Source organism: Pinus tabuliformis, chromosome 3_2, assembly GCF_031772625.1.
Source record: "Pinus tabuliformis cultivar Carrire ecotype Pingquan chromosome 3_2, CPIR1, whole genome shotgun sequence".
Classification (NCBI taxonomy): Eukaryota; Viridiplantae; Streptophyta; class Pinopsida; order Pinales; family Pinaceae; genus Pinus; species Pinus tabuliformis.
This window is the reverse complement of record NC_142302.1, coordinates 1,279,821-1,301,240: the sequence shown is the minus strand read 5'-3', so window position 1 is coordinate 1,301,240 and position 21,420 is coordinate 1,279,821. Positions and strand designations below refer to the sequence as shown.

The 21,420-nt window shown below is 37.3% G+C and overlaps 2 pseudogenes; both read right to left on the bottom strand.

Moving 5' to 3' along the window:
- Positions 1-10,437: 10,437 nt before the first annotated feature.
- LOC149179513 (FRIGIDA-like protein 4a) lies at positions 10,438-11,235 on the bottom strand (annotated as a pseudogene).
- A 2,249-nt stretch (positions 11,236-13,484) lies between these two features.
- Positions 13,485-15,325, bottom strand: LOC149179512 (uncharacterized; annotated as a pseudogene).
- Between the last annotated feature and the right edge of the window lie 6,095 nt (positions 15,326-21,420).

Here is a 21,420-nt window from a genome sequence, read left to right as displayed (position 1 = left end):
TCATGGATGCCAAGATGGGAAGGCAAGTCCAAGCGATATGGATTGTCGCCAATGCATTCTAGAACAATATACTAGGGCCATATCGCAGAGGGTGCAACTTATGGTGGTGGTCCTTGAAGCATTACTTTTCGAACAAGAGCCATACACGATATCTAGGTTGAAAAGAAAACACTGTTCGCTGCTTGTCATGCCTTTGTTTGGCATGATCGTGGGCTTCCTGCAAAGCCACAACTACCTCAATCAGTGGTAGAATCCAAGGGACAAGCTTCAACCCCAACCATCAAGGGATTCTAGATAAAACCATCTCCACCCTCTAGCTAACAAGGAATTGAGATGTCATTGTTCCTGACATAAGAGAATTTTCTTGTGCTTTCTTTCCAGTTGAAATTTGATATCCCAGTTGTTATCCCTTGTTGTAAGACATTAAGATGTTATCTTTGTCATTGACCCTTCATGGATTATTTTCTTTGTTCTAGGAAAACACAAAGATCCATATCACTTGTTAATCCATAGGTTATGCCTAATTTTTTCCAACCAGCACCTGATTCCTATGTCTCCCACGCACCTCCTTGTTCGAATGTGATCCTCCTATCTTATTCCTATCTCAGTGCTGATGTTCTTAGTGGTATTCCCCCATGTTGTTTATTAGTATTGCGTCTATTTTCTTCCAGGTTGACTTCCACTGCCCCCAGCGGCCCACGCAACCATCCTCCATGATTTGTTCATCCTTTTGAGCATCGTAAATGTGGCATTGTTATACTTTTCTTGTTTCATTTGTTTATAAAACAAAGTCGATGAATTTCCTACCCCTCCCCTCTGTATTCATGTACCAAACTATTCTAGCAATCAAAGGAGTGTGAACCAGTAAATGGAATCATCCAGTAAGGCTCATTTATTAAGTCTAACTAGGATCGATGTGTATGTCGTATAGGAGTTAGAATTCTTTACAGGGCCTGGAAGGAATCTTTGCGTAACAAAAGTGGTGTGGCGTCCCAGATGCATTGCCACGACAAAGTGAATGGGCAAAGAATATCGACTGATGAACGTGAAAGGGCAAAGAGGAAGAAGTGTATGATGCTCACCATTTTTTTTGTATTCCTAATAATCACCGAATAAGAATATGGATATTTGATAAAGATGTTTAGGTTAAAATCTTAAAAGTTGTTTACATGGAGTGGAAAAAGAACAAAATGTAATATCCTACGCTTCATGTATAGAGTTATAGCCAAGTGTTGCAAATATTACATCACCAATTTTTTTGTATTCCTAATAATCACCGAATAAGAATATGGATATTTGATAAATATGTTTAGGTTAAAATCTTAAAAGTTGTTTACATGGAGTCCACTCGAATCACATGGGTTCTATACTTTATTATTAATTTTATCCAAGTGGATGTTTATTCTGTACAAAAATATTAATTTTCTCCTAAAAAGATTCGTGGGACGATTGCTACTTCCTTTCCACTCCATTTCACAGCAAAGCAAAACACATCAATATACTACCCCAAAACACATTAATTTAGGCTATCAATATACTGTACCGGTGCGTACTAGTGCATTAATGGAGCCCTAAACTCAGAGTGGCTTTAAAGATTTTGATGTGACTACTTATTCGGAAGAGGGAATTAAACGAAGCAGAACACTCTCATTGAATTTGTCATAGGAGATGAGAGCTACCTTGTAGTAATGGGGAGGAGTATCATGTGGGGTTGGAATTCCATCTGTTCGGCAGCTCACAAAATCAACAGAATAGTGCGAGAGGATGCTCCTGCAAAGCTGAAGCAGTATACACTAGATCCGAAATAGCTACAACATGTGGTCAGGTATTGTGCTGGCAGTTTATCTGGAAGTGCCCCAGATCAACGTATCTTTTGGACTCACTACAAGAAAAAAGGACATTTGTGAGGGGCGAAAAATATCACCATAAGCTCATTGGTGACAGTCAAAAGAGCATTCGTCACCAAAAAATTAACGTCACCAAAGGTGGCGTCACCAAAAGTATAGGTTTTGTAGTGACATACAAATTCTGTCACCAATAATGATTTATAATGATGGATAGCGACCGTCACCATTTCATATGAGCAATGGTGACGGACCATAGCCTCTGTCACCAAAAACTAAACATCACCAAAGGTGGCGTCGCCAAAAGTATAGGTGTTGTAGTGACATTCAAAGTTCGTCACCAATAATGATTTATAATGACGGATAGCGACCGTCACCATTACATATGAGAAATGGTGATGGACCATAGCCTCGGTCACCAAAAACTTGAACGTCACCAAAGGTGGCGTCACCAAAAGTATAGGTGTTATGGTGACATTAAAGGTCCATCCAGATAGTGACCATCACCATTTCATATGAACAACAATGATTTATTGTGATGGATCTTTAATGGCAATCACTATTGGTGCACATATATGGTGACATTCGTTGACCCTCACCAAAAGCCGCATTGCCAGAAGTATAGGTGTCGTGGTGACATTCAAGTTCCATTATAAATAATGACTATAATGATGGACAACGACAATCAGCATTTCATATGAACAACAACAATTTATGGTTACGGACCTTTGAGGGTCGTCCCTATTGATGCGTATATATGGTGGCGTTCGTTGACTGCCACCATTTCACATTTTTGGTGAGGGTCGAAAAATGTCACCAAAGCTCATTGGTGATGGTCAAAAGAGCCTCTGTCACCAAAAATTGATCGTTGCCATTCCATATGGATGTCAAATCGAACCACCAACCTCCTGATTGTAAAGCTGGTGCTCTTCCATTGAGTTAACACCCTTTAAAGAATTATACTTTTAAAAAGTAGACCTTGAAACTTCATAAATTCAGTTCAGTTGAATAATAGCTATGTATAAGAGAATCAATATTTTCAGTTGAATAATAAATTAGAAGTGAAATTCTGAAGACATTTATAACCTATAAATGACCTATAACTAGAAAATGCATCAAATATTGCAAAGGAAATGTCATAAGTGGATAACATATGGAAGAAGATGAGGCAGGGACTTGGAACCCTTTTACATCTTGGCATGCCTTAGCACTTGGCACATCTTAGCTTGTTTGACATGTCTTTGTACTATCTGGCACATGTTAGCATGCCCTAGCATTCCCTAACACACCTTGGAAGTCATGACCTCACAACTAGAATTACAATCTTCCATGACTTGGGAACCTTACATTCACTAGAACACCTTGGCACTCCCTAGTTGTCATGCCCTCTGTTATCCTCCACAATGTCCCACACTGATGAGGAGATCGACGGAGGTAACCACAGACCAAGCTTTTAGTTTGGTAGCTAGCCCTACAAAACCAGAGAGGGATCTCTCTATGAAATCACAGCCAAGTGATGACTGGAATGTAAAGTATTTTAGGCTAGATAGCTAGGCTCAGGTGGGTTTTTGGAAAATTTAGGGACTTGGAACTCTTTCCACCGGTGTCTTGTCTAGCAGGGACTTTATCAAGGAGGCAGGGACTTGGAACTCTGTCTAGGATAAAGCACCTAACATGCATGACAAAAGCTCCCTAGAATAGAGTACCTCTTACCTAGAAGAGTGTCCCCTCCTCAAAATATAGAACCCTTCTCTACTGTGCACTTTTCCTAAAGATAAATCTATGCATAAAATAGTACTAAGAAAAACACCTAAATTAAGAAAAGTGAGCATCTAAGTCAAACTATAAAAGTATACTAAATATGGTTGTATATAAGTTTGGGAAACACTAGACAAGCATGCTTGCATACAACAGCCATAAGATGCCTAAAATCGATGCGCTTATTTCATCATTGCTATACCCTCACAACAAAACTACAATTTGTAGCATGTACCCCAAGGTTGTATGCATCTGCTAAAGATGTAGATTGAAAGGATCTGCTGAGATGAAGTACTATTGAAGGAGAAACACATTCAAAACAACAGATAAAGTCTACTATGAATTCAACCCATTTGCACACAGACCAAGGCTGCTACTGGGTACACTTCTCCACTCAATGGAAACTACAATGTATTGTAGTGCTGTTGAAGAAAAAAAACCTTTAGTGCAACACGGATAAAACTCTAACATATATTTTCACTATGGCCTCAGTTGTATATGATCTCATCAATATAGGTAACAACTTCGATAATTGAAAAAACAAAAGGTGAGCTGCATAGATCATTTGAAATGACAAATTTGGGCATACTTTATTATTGTTTAGGAGTGTTAGTATAGAAAATGCAAGGTAGCCTGTTGCATCTTTATGTCACAGGCCAAAGATGCGAATAAATACATAAAATATTAAATAGCATGGTATAAGTCGATTGTTGGTTGTTTTGAAATGAGAATGTAATTCTCCTTGTGCGGGTTCTAATATTGTGGGTATAACTTTAAATAAGAAAATGATAGTTATGGGGTTGGAATTGTCTCACAATTCATGAAAAGCCCAAAATTTGTTCACTAGAAAGAAGCAGAGCAAGTCGTCAGGTTTATGGAAGGGAAAACCCTATTCGCAGGAAGATAACTTGAAATTAGTCGGGCATATTATTTCTCGTCTTCTTGTACGTGTGTGCCTTGAAAAGATAACCACATCCAAAGACTCAATAACAACTCTGGTAAAGGTTATAGATGTGAAGCACTTATGAGAAAACCCATCGCTTAATGACAATTGAGCGAGGAATATGTCAAAGGATTAAATCTTGAACTCAATCATGAAAAGGAAGTTCGGGTATCCATCATCTTGCCAACAAATTGACTCCAACCATAATGTGAAAGGCAGGTTAACTGCGAAATCTCTTTCCCACTTTGTAGTATTGTTGCCTCTTGAATTCCAACGGGTATCTGGTTTCTTAGATCCACAAAACTCATGCCAGGTAAACTTTGCATGATACAATTGTGATGTTCAAGCTTGACACACGCTCTAGTTTCGCTCTAAAAGAGGGTAAGTCAAAATATTATGACAAGATTAACTGTAATTTGATCATACACTATTGCGGTATTGCATGGAATAAACAATATACTGTCAATGCACTAATGAAGTACTCAAAATAAACGAATTTCTTATTGCTACAATAGCCCCACTTTTGGGATTCTCAGATAAAGAACCTAACCTGCATGGCAAAAGCTTCCTAGAATAGAGTACCTCCATCTAGAAGTGTGTCCCCTGCTCAAAATATAGAACCCTTTTCTACTGTGCACTTTTCTTAAAGATAAATATGTGCATAAAACAGAGCTAAAAAAACACCTAAATTAAGAAAGTGAGAATCTAAGTCAAACTATAAAAGCATACGAAATATGGCTCTATCGAAGTTTGGGAAACACTAAACAAGCATGCTTGCATACAACAACCACAAGATGCCTAAAATTGATGCACTTCTTTCATCGCTGCTACACCCTCATAGGAAAACTATAATCTACAACATGTATCCCAAGGCTGCATGCATCTACTGAAGGTGCAGATCGAAAGGATCTACTGAGATGAAGTACTATTGAAGGAGAAACACCTTCAAAACAATAGATAGAGTCTAATGTGCATTCAACCCATCTGCACACAGGCCAAGGTTGCTACTTGGTACACTTCTCCCCTAAATGGAAACTACAATGTATTGCTACTCTACTGAAGGAGAAACACCTTCAGAGCAACACGGATAAAACTCTAACATATATTGTCACTGTGGTATCAGTTGTAGAAGATCTCATCAATATAGGTAAAAATTCGATTTGAAAAGCCAAAAGGTGAGCTACATAGATCATTTGAATGATAGATTTGGGCATACTTTATTATTTTTTAGGAGTGTTAGTATAGAAAATGCAAGGTAGCCTATTGCATATTTATGTCACAGACCAAGGATACGAATAAATACAAAAAAGATTAAATAGCATGGTACAAGTCGATTGCAGGTTCTTTCGAAACAAGAATGGAGTTCTCCTTGTGCAGATTATAATCTAGTGGGTATAGATTTAAATAAGAAATTTATAGTTATGGGGTTGGAATTGTCTCACGATTCATGGAAAGTCCCAAAGTTGTTCACTAGAAAGAAGTAGAGCGAGTCATCAAGTTTATGAATGGGAACACCCTATTCGCAAGGAGATAATTTCAAATTAGTCGGGCATATTATTTCTCGTCTTCTTGTACGTGTGTGATTTGAAAAGCTAACTAGCTCCAAAGGCTTAAGAAAAACTCTGGTAAAGTTAGTAGGTGTGAAGAACTTCTGAGAAAACCCATCACTTAATGACAATTGAGTGAGGAATATGTCGAAGGATTCAATTTTGCACTCAGTCATAAAAAAGAAGTTGGGGTATCCAGCATCTTGCCAACAAACCGACTCCAACCATAATGTGAAAGCTAGGTTAACTGTGAAACCTCTTTCCAACTTTGTAATATTGTTGCCTCTTGAATTCCAACAAGTATCTTGCTGCTTAGATCCACAAAAATTGTCCTAGGTAAACTCTACATGGTACAATTGTGACCTGCAAGCTTGACACACACTCTAGTTTCCCTCTAAAAGAGGGTAAGTCAAAATATTATCACGGACTTAAATGTAATTTGATCATACAATGTTGAGGTATTGTATGGAATAAACAATATATTATCAATGCACTAATGAAGAACTCAAAACAAACAAATTTCTTGTTGCTACAATAACGCCACTCTTGGGATTTTCCAAGGAGAAACTAATTTATACACATTTGGAATCTTTACTTGGTCTGCAGAAAGATTAAGCAATGGTAGTGATGACTCTTTTCCCTCCCATGGAAGGTTTATACAGAGTCAACAATAAATTTATTTAAAAGTGAGGTATATGCCTCACAAATAGGAGTTTGACTCTGCAACTCTAATTTAGTGGCAAGGAAATATTCAACTGTAAATTCCTGATCTCCTACAATGTAAATTTGTAGATAAACGACTAGCCTAAATCTGTCCATTTTTCCACATATCCCAAAAAACCATGTATTTCTGGACTCTGGGTGTGTGTGAGAGAGGGGAGATCACATAAATAACCATTATCGAAAGAAAAAGTTAAAGCACAACATTCTATGGAGAATTTTTTTAAATTTTATTACATACCTTAGAAAGTTCGAAAGGTCAGAACTGAAGCTTCCCTCTCCTTCCACACTTCATTAAATATGCCCCTTTTCCAATGCAGATGTGGCCTGCAGAATCACAATCAACAAACAAAATATGAAAAGTAATTTTAATGAATTAAAGTAGCTTTGTTATACCTCAAGAAAATGGACTCTGAGAAATTGGATTCATTCTCTACAAAAGATGATATAGCAAGATTTAATCACATTTTTAACTGAAACAAAGGTAAATTGGATTCATGCTCTGCAATAGACGATATAATGAGATCTAATGAAATTTTCAACTCAAACAAAGGTAAGTTGAGTAAGCTCAAGCTCCAAAATGATGGCATCCAACTTCTGAGTGGCAGTTACTGTATATATCTAGCTAGAGGCTATAACATAAAGATATTTGTTATATGCGAAGATAAAAAAAATGGAAGGAATGTGAAATTTTGACCATCAACTATAAGTTCCTTTCAAGGACTAGATCAAACCATGACATTATTATCAAGATAATCAACTCACCCATGCTAGTACGCTTCAAGTAGTTTCATGATAAAACTCAAACTCAATAAACTTCAAACAACATAAATTAACCAATGATATGTATGAGGTTGGTTACCTAAGGATTATATCATACTAAATTTAGGGCAGCTTTAGTGGAACCATTATCGACCTGTTGAGGCTTTTGAATGTTTTAAGGGTGGTATCTACTAATTTTAGTCATCCCAACTCAATGGCCTATAAAAATGACTAGATCTCTGTAACTTTTAAGATATATTGAACCACAGAACTGAGAAAGAAAAAATACAAAATAAATAAATCTAAATGATAATGCTGGTGTAGAAAAGAGTGGGAGTTTTTATTGGGTAGCCAGACACACTGATGTTTTTGTTTGATTATTTGAAAAATTTACAGTTAGTCATAAGGATAATTATGAGACTATATTTTTTCAACAAAATTTAAGTGAGGTAAGTGATAATCATGAGATTTTTTTTGAATGATCCTATTTTTAAGGCTTTTAAGTAAAATATTTATTGTTTCAGGGTTTTAAGCTAATTGATATTTTCATTTTCCCAATTTCTATGCATGAAAGAAAGGAATCTTGTTTACAATGTGGATCAAATTTTGATATTTAGTTAGTCTCTCTTTGCTTGATAAAGTTCCATAACCTTTTGGGAACACAATTCTTCAAATTCTGTCACAAACATGAGTCCTAGTAGATCCAACTCTAGAATATTTGAATCCATTTCCAATATTTCCTTGCAAATTGAATATAATTATGGATCTGCATGTTGTGTATCTTCTTAGGAGATATAGAGACCAACCAATTGCTTGAATAAATGTTTGAGCTAGGACCATGTCAATTTGCACCCTATGTATCAATACAACTAAGAAATACATTCTACCACACAACATTATAATTGGAGGAATCAAGAGAGATTTAACACCTAATTCTAGCAGATAAATGAACATGAATACACAACCTGTGGCATCATAAACACAATCTCTTTATTTATTAGCTCCTCCTCTAATCTTTAATGCAGCACACAGGTCCAAACCATGGTTTCTAGCCAATGATTAATGCCACATGCATACTAAGGCTCCTCTGAGCACATTATCTCTCTGTCTCTGTTACATAGAGGCAGGCTTGTCCCCTTATACACAAAGATTACAATCATTATATCCTAAATTTCTTGAAATAAATACATATAAACCCCCAAATACCAACACTGCCGCATTTTTTGGGTGTTAGATATCCACTACACAGTGCATACGAATCTTGCTTCATGGTCTTACTGTAATTTCTCTTCTTGCGATTTGGCTCCAAAATCCATCCCTAGATCCGCATGATTAACAGACCCAAGAAATCCCATAAATGGTTCAATAATTTAGAGGTGTGTTATGCTCTACTACCCCTGCATCGAGCACAAATCTATATAGACCTGTGTCTGAGATGCACTTCGCAGTGTGTGAAGCTAGAAGTTGCATATCTCCTATTTCTATATTTCAGAACTCAGTCAATTGTGTGCATTTGATGGATCCTCAACCTTAGGAACCCCTAAGTCAATATCTTACTTGAATCTAGACAAGTGTGTGTGAACGTCATATTCATGCAGTCAATGCATTGTCTATACGTCCCATCTCATGGACATACAAACACTACAATACCCACCCATGTCCAGGATATTAGCATGGACCTCAGCGCTTTCTCAGTGAAACTAAGGTAGATGTGATCCAATTTCCATCTCTCCAAAAGTACACAGTAAGAATTGCATCAAATAAGCTTTACCACTATCCCTTAAAGGAAAGACTACTAGGGACGTTGTGGCATAAAAATATATATGTGAAAAGGTTGGAGCTTCAACAAAAAGGATCCAGCTCGATTTCACAACTTCAGCAAAAGAAGATGTGGCGGGCTTGATTTCATAACTTATGGAGGTTGAATTGCACTAGATGATTTAGATAGCTCGCACGTTAGTCCAAGGGATGAGAAAAAAAATACTACACAGTGTGCCTTAATTCTATTTCATTCAACTGAATGTACAAGGTCCAATTGACCTCCAACTAGAAGAAAGATTCAGAAAGCCTTCCATTGATCACAACTTGAGTAGAAATTCCTTGGAACTTTGATGTATGTGGTGCTAAGTCTCATGATCAGGGTGGTGTTAATATGCAAGGTTGGGTTTTTAGCCTTAGGATATTAGGAATTTCTAGACGTCACAACAACTTGGCTTCTAGAACCTCCAACAAACCCATCCTAAGGCTGCGTGCTATTTTTAGTATTTCAGGTACTCCCCTATGCTGAGCACCATGAAGTCCTCTGTGATGTTCCCTAAAAAATTTGAGGTGTCTCTATACGTCCCTCAAATGGATCCATGCATTCCTATATCCCCATTTCTTGGAAACTTGGCAAAACATTGGAGTAATAATTCCTCCATCAAACAACCATAGGAGACCACCATGACGCATGTCCCTCACTCGTAAAGTGGCATTTTTTTGAATTGAAGTCAATTCCTTGTTTTCTTAACTTCCTTGTTTTCTTCTTACCATGAAATCTAGGCATGTCTTGTATATCCCTCTCATAATAATTTTTGTGGTGATTTGTACTCCAATTAACCTGTTACATTACAGTCATTGTTGTAAAGAATCAAGTGCTTAGAAAACATGGCACTTCAACTTGTAATACCAATTTATTTTCATGTCTCTTACATGCACAAAGTAACACAAGATAGACATGAGCATATGCACAAACAAGAGAGAAGGGGTACTAAAATACACTTCAAAACATCACAAGAGGATTATACAAGATTCCATGCAGTAAAATAAAACAATATTAAAAAAAACTGCATATGCCTCATTCATTTACCAAATCCACTCAATTTTATACAAGACGTTGTAAGTCAGAAAAATTTGAAGGGGCAAAAGCACTAGGATGGGTAGGTTTAGTAGGGAGCAACAAAGAAGAATTGGAAAGGGCAAAGGTACTAGGAGGGGTAGTTTTAGGGAGAAGCGAAGAAGAATTGGGAAGGGCAAAGGCATTGGGAGGGGAAGGTTTAAAGAACAGTGAACCAGCAACAACACTAGCACCACCAACACCACCACCACCATTATCACTGTTAAGACGAGCCCGTTTAGTCTCAGTCCTAATGGCTTTTGCAAATCTTTTCCTCTCTTCCATGTCTTTCTATAACTGAACCACACGTTTTTCAAGATCTTTGGTAGGCATATATGATTCAAGTTTGTGCACTTCAATGTATTTTATTACATTGTTCAATGAATGAATTTCTTTTGAAGTTGTTGAATTCTGCAATAAGACATGGAAGTGTTCAGAGAATATGTCTAATGACAAGTTAATATTTTGATAGTTTATATTGGCAAGGGAGCATGAACCACACCAATAAGAATAAACATACCAGTGACCAACATGATCTCTTCCTTTTTTTGCTATTTCTTGTGATGCTTTCCTCTGATGCTCGAGATATGCCTTCAACAAAGGCACAAGTGGAAATTTTTCTACAAGTCCAAATGCAAAGAAAAACCATAAAGCATCCATTTTCCTTTGACTTCGTGATGTATTTCCCACATTAACATGGAAACCTACCATTACAATGTCTGGATTGGAATTAAATGCAGTTATTTGAAAATATGAAATTATAGATATATCAACACATGTATCCATAACTCTTTATCAAAATCTTCTCATGTGTTTAATTTCACAACTACTTTCATTCATCCTACAATAACATTAAAGAACTTGCTCTTCAATGGAAAAACATGAGCTACACTAGAAGAAGGAAAACTATGATATATATATATATATATATATATATATATATATATATATATATATATATATATATGAAGAAAAAGTGCATAAACCTTAAATCCAGTAGGGTTGGGGCTCTCTAAGAAGCCTTCTTCTTATGCTAAATTCATCTTAACACATAAATCATTGTTTTGAATAACATCACCTCCAAGCTTAATATTTGTAGTAATGCAGGTTGACTTTCCAAATAAATCTAGTGTAAATTCTGGGTTGATCCCAACATTTGATGTATTGTTGAGGATACCATGACCTAGCTTTTTCACCTACTCTGAATTAATACTGCAATCATGTATTAGTAAATCCAATCCTCCTCGAGTTACACTGCCCATTCTAAATGAGAATATCTTCAAACTACCATCATCATGTAAAAGAATAGAAATATTGTTGTCCTTAGAGAGAGACCTGTAATTTGCAGTGCCCAATCCATGGAGAAGATGAATTTCTAGACAATCATAGAAGTTGTGCAAATAGATCCATAGGACCAAGAGACACAGTGAGTGGAGAGTTTGACTTTAAAATAAATAGGAAGACAAAAAAAACCATTGCCATCAAGCAACTCCTTCCAATGATGTAGCCCAACAGACCTTAACAGACCATCTTGATCACCCTCAAGAACACTTGATACTTCACTAATAGATGTGCCTTCCGGATTCAATTTTCCAATCAAAGTTGAACCATCATGATAAGAGAGGAAAAGTAATCTGTAGGCTGTTGTGAAACATAGAGATATATATTTTGACTGCACATCTTTACCCCACCCTTGGATAGTCGCCATCAAAACTTGAGCTCCAGTGTATAATTTTTTTGGACTAAAGTTAGTAGTTACTAGTGATAATAAGATGAAGCATGTATTGTATTTCCTTTATTGATGATTCTTCTCGTAAGACTTGGGTCTACTTATTAAAGATCAAGGATGAGGTGTTTAGCAGGTTTCAGGAGTTCAGAGCTCCGATTGAAAGCCACACAAGTATGAATATCAAAGTCTTGAGATTGGACAATGTGAGAGAGTATACCTCCAAGGAGTTCAAGGGTTTTTGCAAGAAGGAAGGAATCAAGAGAGAGTTGCAGCTCTTTACAACCTAGGGAAAAATAGGGCGGTCGAGCAAAAGTCCATCATAGGGGCTACTAAGGCCATGACACATGAAAAAGACTTGCATATATTTCTTTGGAAAAATGCATGCAACACAAACTGAGCAAAGATAAGATACAATTATTATATTAATATCCAAAGAGACATACAGGGTGTGAAATCCTACTATATATATTTATAAACTATAACTTGATTCTTATATTGTAAAAAAATAAAATCAAATCTAAATTAAAGCATGTCAACTATTTAGCTTTCATACTCATATTTACCATTTGAGAATGACAGAAAACAACCAAGTTCACAAAAGATTTGATGACTTCAATTTAGCTAATAACATCATCAGATATTCAAGCTATAACAACAAATAATATAAGCCAAGAGTAGAGAACCATGATGAGAAATAAAATCATGAGAGATTAAAACTTACTAATGGTGGAATATTGTGTAGTGTGAAAACTTTTGTTTCAAATCATAATACTACATGAGTGACAATGTCTAAATACAAAAAGAAACATCACATGTGAAATTTAACCTTTCAAATAAGAGACACAATTCACTAGCAGATAGACTATACTAAAGGCAACTAAGAGTACAAAACTACTAAAACACTATATTGATATATACTTGATGATCACAACTAATCTAACACTAAGTTTAAACCAATGCACTTGGGATGGAATCGTTCAAATTTTGAACAGGTTATCAAATAATTATTATGTAAATTGTGTGCTGATTATTCTCAAAGATGAGATGAATGGTGAAAATTGTTCAAAACATGCTTTAGGGTATAAAATAGATTCTTTTCACTTAGGTGTTAGGTTTGAGGAAAACTATTCTGCCAAAGTCACCAAAGATATACACTCAACATCGTCCTTTTTTTTCTGAAACATGAAATGCACAAATTCTTCACCACCCTCATGGGAGCATTGAAAACCCAACCCTCATGGAAAAGGAAAAGCTCATGGAAAAAGAGAAGGTCATTTGAAAAAAAAAAACTGAAGATCCATAAGCTTCAACAGAATAACAGAATACCTTGTTGTTGAATATCAAGCATTGCCTTGGCACGGAACTGCTCCTCCAGAAGATCCTCACTCATTTATTTACTAAGAATCTCCTATTTCTTCTTCTCCATAACCATGCGCTCAATCTCTTCCTCATCCGGTAGGGGCACATGGGCAACAAACTCTTGCTCTCTCTGTTGTTGGTTTCCCTTCTCTTGCTCTCCAATTTATTTCGCCACATCCTCCTCTTCCTTGAACAAAACCGTCTTAACGGCAGTGACCTCCCCACTCTTCACCATTAACCTGGACTCCCTCTCGACTGACTAAATCCTCTACCACTCTCTTAGCGCCCTATCCCCCATCTCCTCCTCTGCAAATTTCTCGAATTTCTCCAAGGTCTCATCCACCTCATCCTTGTAGCCATAATAAATTGCATAGTTTCACTTGTAAATATCATACGTAGACCTCCTCTTCTTTGCCTCGGGGGTTTTATCGAATAGCTCTTTGAGGACGGCTAGGAATTTCGCAGTCCCGAGAACCCAGCCATCGCAAGCATTCCTCCTCATCAATATCCATCACCTTTCCCCAGTCGTTAATAATTCTTGGGTCAATCACTGTATCGTCGAAAATAGTGGGAGCGAGTATGGGACCTATGCTCCACATAGGTTTCCTTGTCAAGATTCTGATGTGATCGATACCCCAGGAATCGAGTTCATAAAATGTATTAATTAGGATACCCCGACCATCCATGCTGCTGTTAATGTTCTCTGTCAAAAAATCCCACATGGGAAAAGAATTAGGATCCCGCTGTGCCGGGTTCATGTCCAATTTTCGTAGCTTGAGGTCAAAGTTCAGTTCAGGAACGTCAAAAAATTTGTCGTCTCCCTCCACGCTCTTCTGTGGCATGTAGTTGAAGACGGAGTGCATGACGGACTAGGCAAACACCCCGGCCATGCATAAAACCACGATGGGAATCCCGAACTTGTGGCTCGAGCAGTGAATCCATCCTGTAGTCATGTCGCTGATGATGCTTGAGATTGGGGGAAAGTAATGGGGCACCTCCTTGGTATTCAGTTGCTGCTCCAACCATTCTTCCAAAGGGCCGGCTAACTTGTGGGACAAATTGACCAGTTTATGGAAGACATCATGGGGAACATTGTCGGAGCTTTCGATTTCTAGAGGCAGTCCCTCGATGGAAGGCATCAGTAGAGACACCATCCAGATGTCTAGATTCAATCCCTGGACCTGAGGCTAGAGCCATTTGGCATTCCCGGGAATCGTTATATACAAAATGGCGAGGCCTTGTGAAGCCAGAAGCATTGCCAGTTCCATGAATGGAATGAGATGGCCCTGCGCCGTGAATGGAACGGCCACCACATGTGGTTTGCTTTCTTCCATAATCAATATGATGCCACAATTGATATAATAACAGGGATATAGTGAAGCCTGAGTTAAACCCGTCTTGCACCTAGTGCAAAATGGTAGCACCAACAGAACTGTGCACATCCACCTAGTTTCCTTCCAAGTCTGTCATCTGGGCCCCTACTTTGGCATAATTAGGGCCACCAAGCTCTACGATCTGAGCTTCCCAGTGCTCCTTTTCCCTAATCAGCTTGTTGATCTCGTCGTTGAGGTCTGGGAGGCAGTGTTCACCAAGGTCCGGGTTCTGAATCTCCATGACCTTCCGTCCAATCTCTCGTATTATCTGTTGCCTCCATTTGTGTGCCTCTGCGAGATCGCGACATTCTGAGGCCAGGAACGAGCGCCTCTCCTTGGGTTTATTCTTCTCTTCATTCTTGAATGTCAAGAACCTGTTCAACATAGACTGTGCCTTCTCTTCGTTATGGGCCATTCTTCCCCAAAATCCGAGAGCCTACAGTCTGATCTGCTATGTTTAAAGCCCTAAGCCCTCCTTGCCTAGAACTGCGTTTGATCTGCTATGTTTAAAGCCCTAAGCCCTCCTTGCCCAGAACTTCACAAAATAACTAGAAGGTATGAGAAGATTTCATCGAATAGGTAAATCGTATGCTTAAAAAGGCGGGAGCAGGGGTTGGAATTTGGAATTTGGATCTATATGTTTCCCTCAAGAACCTTTTCTCTTGAAGAAATTAAAAATTTACCTTTCAATTACATTAAAATTCCATTTTAAATAAAAGCAATAAAAAAAATAAAAATTTAATACATAATATTCTATATATATTAATTCATAATTTTGACCATCACGAATGGAATGATTTCATTCAAGTTAATTTGATTGATGTAGAGAATAATTAGTTTTTTGAGAAAAATTATAATCTTAGATTGGAGACAATTGCCTATAAATAGAATAAATAAAACAATAAAACACTTTAAATATGTTTCTTTTTAAATTGAATTTTGCATTTTTTACCATATCAAAATTCTAATTTGAATAAACAACCACTTAAAGAGATAAAAACCTGGAGTTTTTGGGGCAACCGTGAGTCTGTCCTTCGAACCTCCACCACCTGCAATATTTGACACTATTCAAGAAACAACCAACTTGATGAACAGAGGATGAAAACAGTGCTACAACCACTTCCTTGAGAATAAAAGAATAAATATACACAAAATCAAAGATCTTTAATATATTAATAATTATCACACTAATTTTTACATTTTAATCTTTTAGGTAAATTTTACATGCAAACTATACAATTAATACATTATATACAAACTACATTAAAAATGAAAGTAATTAACACATTCTGCATTATTCAGCTCATTCCATCTTATTTATTTTTGAGAGTATAAATCAAATTTCTTCTATAATTCTGTTGAATCGAAATAAGATAAATGTGCCCTATGCCACTCCCTCAGTTAAAACCGAAAATCATGATTGAATTAATTGTATCGTTTGTTTTGCATATGCTGCTAGTAAATGATACATAAATTTATTGTTTTCACTGAGATATCAAGATTCATTAGAATCCATATCCAAAGTTTGTTAGAAAGATATAGTTTGCACTAAAATTTGAAAATTTTGGTAAGTGCAATAACATATTTCCAATTAAATTCACAAGGCTAAACAATTAAATGGACCATGGCCAATCCATTGAAGAAAGAGTTGAGGATTTTCTTTCTCGGATGACTATGGCTGAGAAAAATGGGCAACTTACTTAGATTGAGTGTGGGGCAGCCAACCTTGATGATGTAATTGAGAAGTTTTGAAATGGCACATCCATGGGTCCCTATTCACTCTTTGTTTGAATTTTCTTTACATTCTATAGGAATCTCTGGGTCATTTCTTTCATATTGTCTTTCTGTTGGAAATAATACTAAGAGGGGGGGGTGAATCAATATTAGCAAGTCAACAATATTTCATTTCCATAATCAGATTCATATACGCTACTTCAGTTAAAGGAACTTGCATGTATACGCAACTATATTTAAGGCAACTAGCATATAACCTGCAAACTTATGATTCAATTAATTTATCATATGTTGATCTTTAATCAGTGCATCAGAACCATATAAGCAGTAACCAGGTGCAGTAAAACAGAACATACAATCACACACATGAACACAAGATATAAGGTGGAAACCCAATGTGGGTGAAAACCACCTGCTGCAATCATCTCTATCTTCTTTTTAATAAGAAACTTCTTTTTACAATTTTTGTATTGGTGCAGTCTTATACCAGTACGTAGGCTTCTACCTGCAGAAGGCTACAACCTTCTCTCATTCTCCATCTTCTCCTGGAAGGGAGCTACAACCCCCTAGCTCTTGTACTAGCTGATGTGTTTACTAGTACATAGGTGCAGGCCTACAGAAGGCTACAACCTTCTGTTTTCTTCCAAGGACCACGTCTCATAAATTTTCACACTAGATCCATCAATAACATCAATCAAACATCAAATTTATCTGCATAAACCAATCTCCTTTGCACCAACCAAAATTGAATCAATCAATCACTTCTCAGAATGCTGTAACCAGAATACTGTAACAGTAACCAAAACCCAGAACACTGCAACAACAAATAGAAGTGGCTAAAGCATATTTTATGAGATATACGCTACTTCAATGTGTCGAACTTGTGTACATATGTTGTTTTCTCAAGGCGAACCTGCATACAGATTTACAAATCAAATTTAAGATGTATACGCTGTTTTGATATGCAGAACCAGCGTGTATACACGCCTTTGCTAAAGTGAACCTGCGTACAGATCTGTAAATGATGATTTAAACTTTACAACAATTCCAAACATAAGCTATACCCAGATCATCATATTTACAGATTACAACACGCGCCAATTATTCAGATAAAAGATCAAAACCACACAAAGATACTTCTCTTCAAGCCTTAAGATCTTGACCCATCAATAGAACTTATCCTTCATCAAGCGCTCAGGTTCATCCTTGATTCAGATCCAGTTGTGCACCATAACCCAATAACCTGTATTCTAGATCTTACTCTTCATTAGATATTCAATTCATGAGTGCCTTTGCCTAATGATCTTCTCCTCCTTTTATAGTCTTAGGCCTTACTCAATACCATGGTCCAAAACCACTTAGAATCAATTCCTTGGACCAAATACCTGGGGTCAACACGTCGGATAAGATACCTTGGACCAATACCATGGATCAAAATACCATGGACCAAATACCACGAACCAAAACTAGGTTTTCCAACATGTACGCGTCTTTCCTTCCGTGAAAGTGCGTGTGTACGCTATACGCGCCTTTTGGTCTGCGAACCAATGTGTACACGTGGCTTGGTCAATGGGGAACCTGCGTATACCTCTCTTTCTTCATTTTGTGAGCCTGAACTGTGATCTGTCATCTGTGTGAGTTGCCATCAAGGAAAACACCTGTGTCATAGTGCCAAATCTGTATCATAATGCCAACAATCTCCCCCTTTGGACTTGATGGCAACCCCAAGTCACTCTCCCCCTTTGTCATCAAGGGCAAAGGGTTATGCTCCCCTTGAGTACATGCTGAATTTTCTGATATGTAGAAGTGTGCTGTCCAAGCTCCCCATGAATATAAGAAAGGTCTGCAAAAAGATGGCTCTATACATACATCATAAATGACCTTCCTATCACTACTGAATCATACATACATCCATCTCCCAACCAAGTGGGGATATACCAAGTTTGACTCATCCACCCAACCAAGTGGGTATATACCAAATGTTTATACATGTCAGAACAAGAACATTACATCATCCATCCCATGCATAGTGGGGAAACAAATAGGTCGTTTCATGACCTTGACAATAAAAGATATACATGACATAGAGACCAAATATCTAAAACAAGACTATGATAGTTATCAGTAACTATCATCAGCAACATCTGTCAATCACCATCCAGACCAACAACCATGATCTCCCCCTGAATCTGTTCCACCTGAATAAACAACAGTGAATTTGTAACAAGATCTTCTAAGATAATGCTAACAATGCATTACTATAAGTATATGCTCCCCCTGAACCTGTGCCAGATGATCACTGTCAGACCCATATCAGACACCTTTCATCCATTGTTTTTCTTCAAACCAACATATACGCGACTGTATCCACAGCAACCGGCGTATGTACGCAGATACGCTTCATGAAACTCGCGTACAACCACTTTTCTCTGAAATAGATAAGTTTTAACAACAAGATGATGCATCAACTACTCCTAGCTTCTGTCTGAGATATTCAAATGTCTCTCTGGGTAGTGGTTTGGTGAATATATCAACAACCTGTTCTTTGGAGGGAACATACTCCAATTTGACCTTTTGTTCAAGCACTTGTTCACGTAGAAAATGATATTTGATGGGTATGTGCTTGGTCTTGGAATGCATGACTGGATTCTTTGAAATACTGATTGCACTTGTATTATCACATAGAATGGAGATGGGTGGAGTACATGTGATCTGAATGTCTTGCAATGTTTGCATCATCCAAAGGATTTGTGTGCAGCAAGATGCAGCAGCCACATATTCTGCTTCAGCTGTAGATAATGCAATTGAACTTTGTTTCTTGTTGAACCAAGACACTAATCTGGAACCCATATAGAATGCACCACCACTAGTGCTTTTTCTGTCATCCATGCTTCCTGCCCAATCTGCATCTGTATATGCATGAAGTGTAAGATCTGTATCCCTAGGATACCATAAACCAAAATTTTGAGTTCCTTGAAGATATTTGAAGATCCTTTTGACTGCCTGAAGGTGTGATTCCTTTGGATTTGCTTGGAATCTTCCAACTATTCCCACTGCATGCATGATGTCTGGTTGGGTACCTGTTAGATAAAGAAAACTGCCAATCATGGATCTGTAGGTTGGTTGATGTACTACTGCTGATTCATCATTTGAGCTGAGACTGCATCCTGTTACCATGGGGGTACACACTGGTTTAGATTCTTCCATGCGTATTTTTTCAAGATCTGCTTGAGATACTTGGTTTGTGATAGAAAAATACCATCTTTATTTTTTTGAACTTGTAGGCCAAGAAAATCTGTGAGCTCACCAAGCAGGGACATTTCAAATTCTTGCTGCATTACCAAAGAAAAGTTTTGACTCATGGCTTCTTCATTGCTACCAAAAATGATATCATCAACATACACTACAAGTATTAGCAATTTATCATTATCAATCTTTGTATATAGATTGCTATCAACTGATCCTTTTGAAAAGCCTTGTTGACGGAGGTATTTGTCAAGATGGTAATACCAGGCCCTTGGAGCTTGTTCTAGACCATAGAGAGCCTTTCTAAGTCGGCATACAAGTTTTGGATCATTTCCAAGGATGAATCCGTCTGGTTGCTCAATATATACTTCTTCTTCTAAGTCTCCATTAAGAAAGGGAGATTTTACATCCTTTTGGTATAATTTGAATTTCTGAAAGCTAGAAAGAGCAAGGAACATTCTTATGGCTTCAAGTCTAGCAACAGGTGCAAAAGTTTCTTCAAAATCTATACCTTCTTGTTGAGCATATCCTTTACAAACAAGTCTGGCCTTGTTTCTGATAACTTCACCATTTTCATTCAGCTTGTTTTTAAATATCCATTTGGTTCCTATGATATTCTTATCATGAGGTCTAGGAACTAATTCCCAAGTATTATTCTTTTCAATTTGCTCAAGTTCTTCATTCATGGCCTTGACCCAACATTCATCTTTGCATGCTTCACTTACATTTTGAGGTTCAATGGAGGAAAGCAATGCTAGATAGCTTGAAGCTTCTGTAATAGTTCTTCTTGTCTGCACACCTGCCTCTTTCTGTCCCAAAATTTGAGTCTCTGGATGATTTTTTTGAACATACCTGGATGGAGTCTTTTCTTCTGCTGTTATCTGTTCTTCTGGTGCTTCATTGGTTTCTTCTTCTTCAGAATTTGTCTGATTTGATGTGGAATGATAATCCTCATCTTCTTCACACTCTTCGGTTTTTACCTGTTTCATCAACCACAACATCAATACTTTCAATAATTTTCCCAAGTCTTTTATTATAACACTTATATCCTTTACTTCGGGAAGAGTAACCAAGGAGAATGCCTTCATCTGCTCTAGGTTCAAACTTGCCAAGTTTTTAATCAGTCCTTTTGATGTAACATTTTCTTCCAAAAAATTTGAAGTATTTTATAGTAGGAGTCTTACCATACCAAAGTTCATGTGGAGTTTGAGTGCTGTTTACCCAAACATTTGCTTTGTTGAGGATAGTGACGGCAACAAATGCAGCTTCACCACAGAAGGTTGTAGGAGTTCCAGACTCATCTAGCATGGCACGAGGCATTTGTTGAATAGTTCTGTTCATCCTTTCTACCACTCCATTTTGCTGAGGAGTCCTTGCAGTGGAGAATTCTCTTTTTATTCCATGTTCACAAAATTCGAAGAATTCATCCGAGGTAAATTCCCCTCCTCGATCATATCTGAGGCATTTGATTTTGCGATCTGATTCATTTTCAACCAAAGCTTTGAAGGCTTTGAACTTTTCAAATGCTTC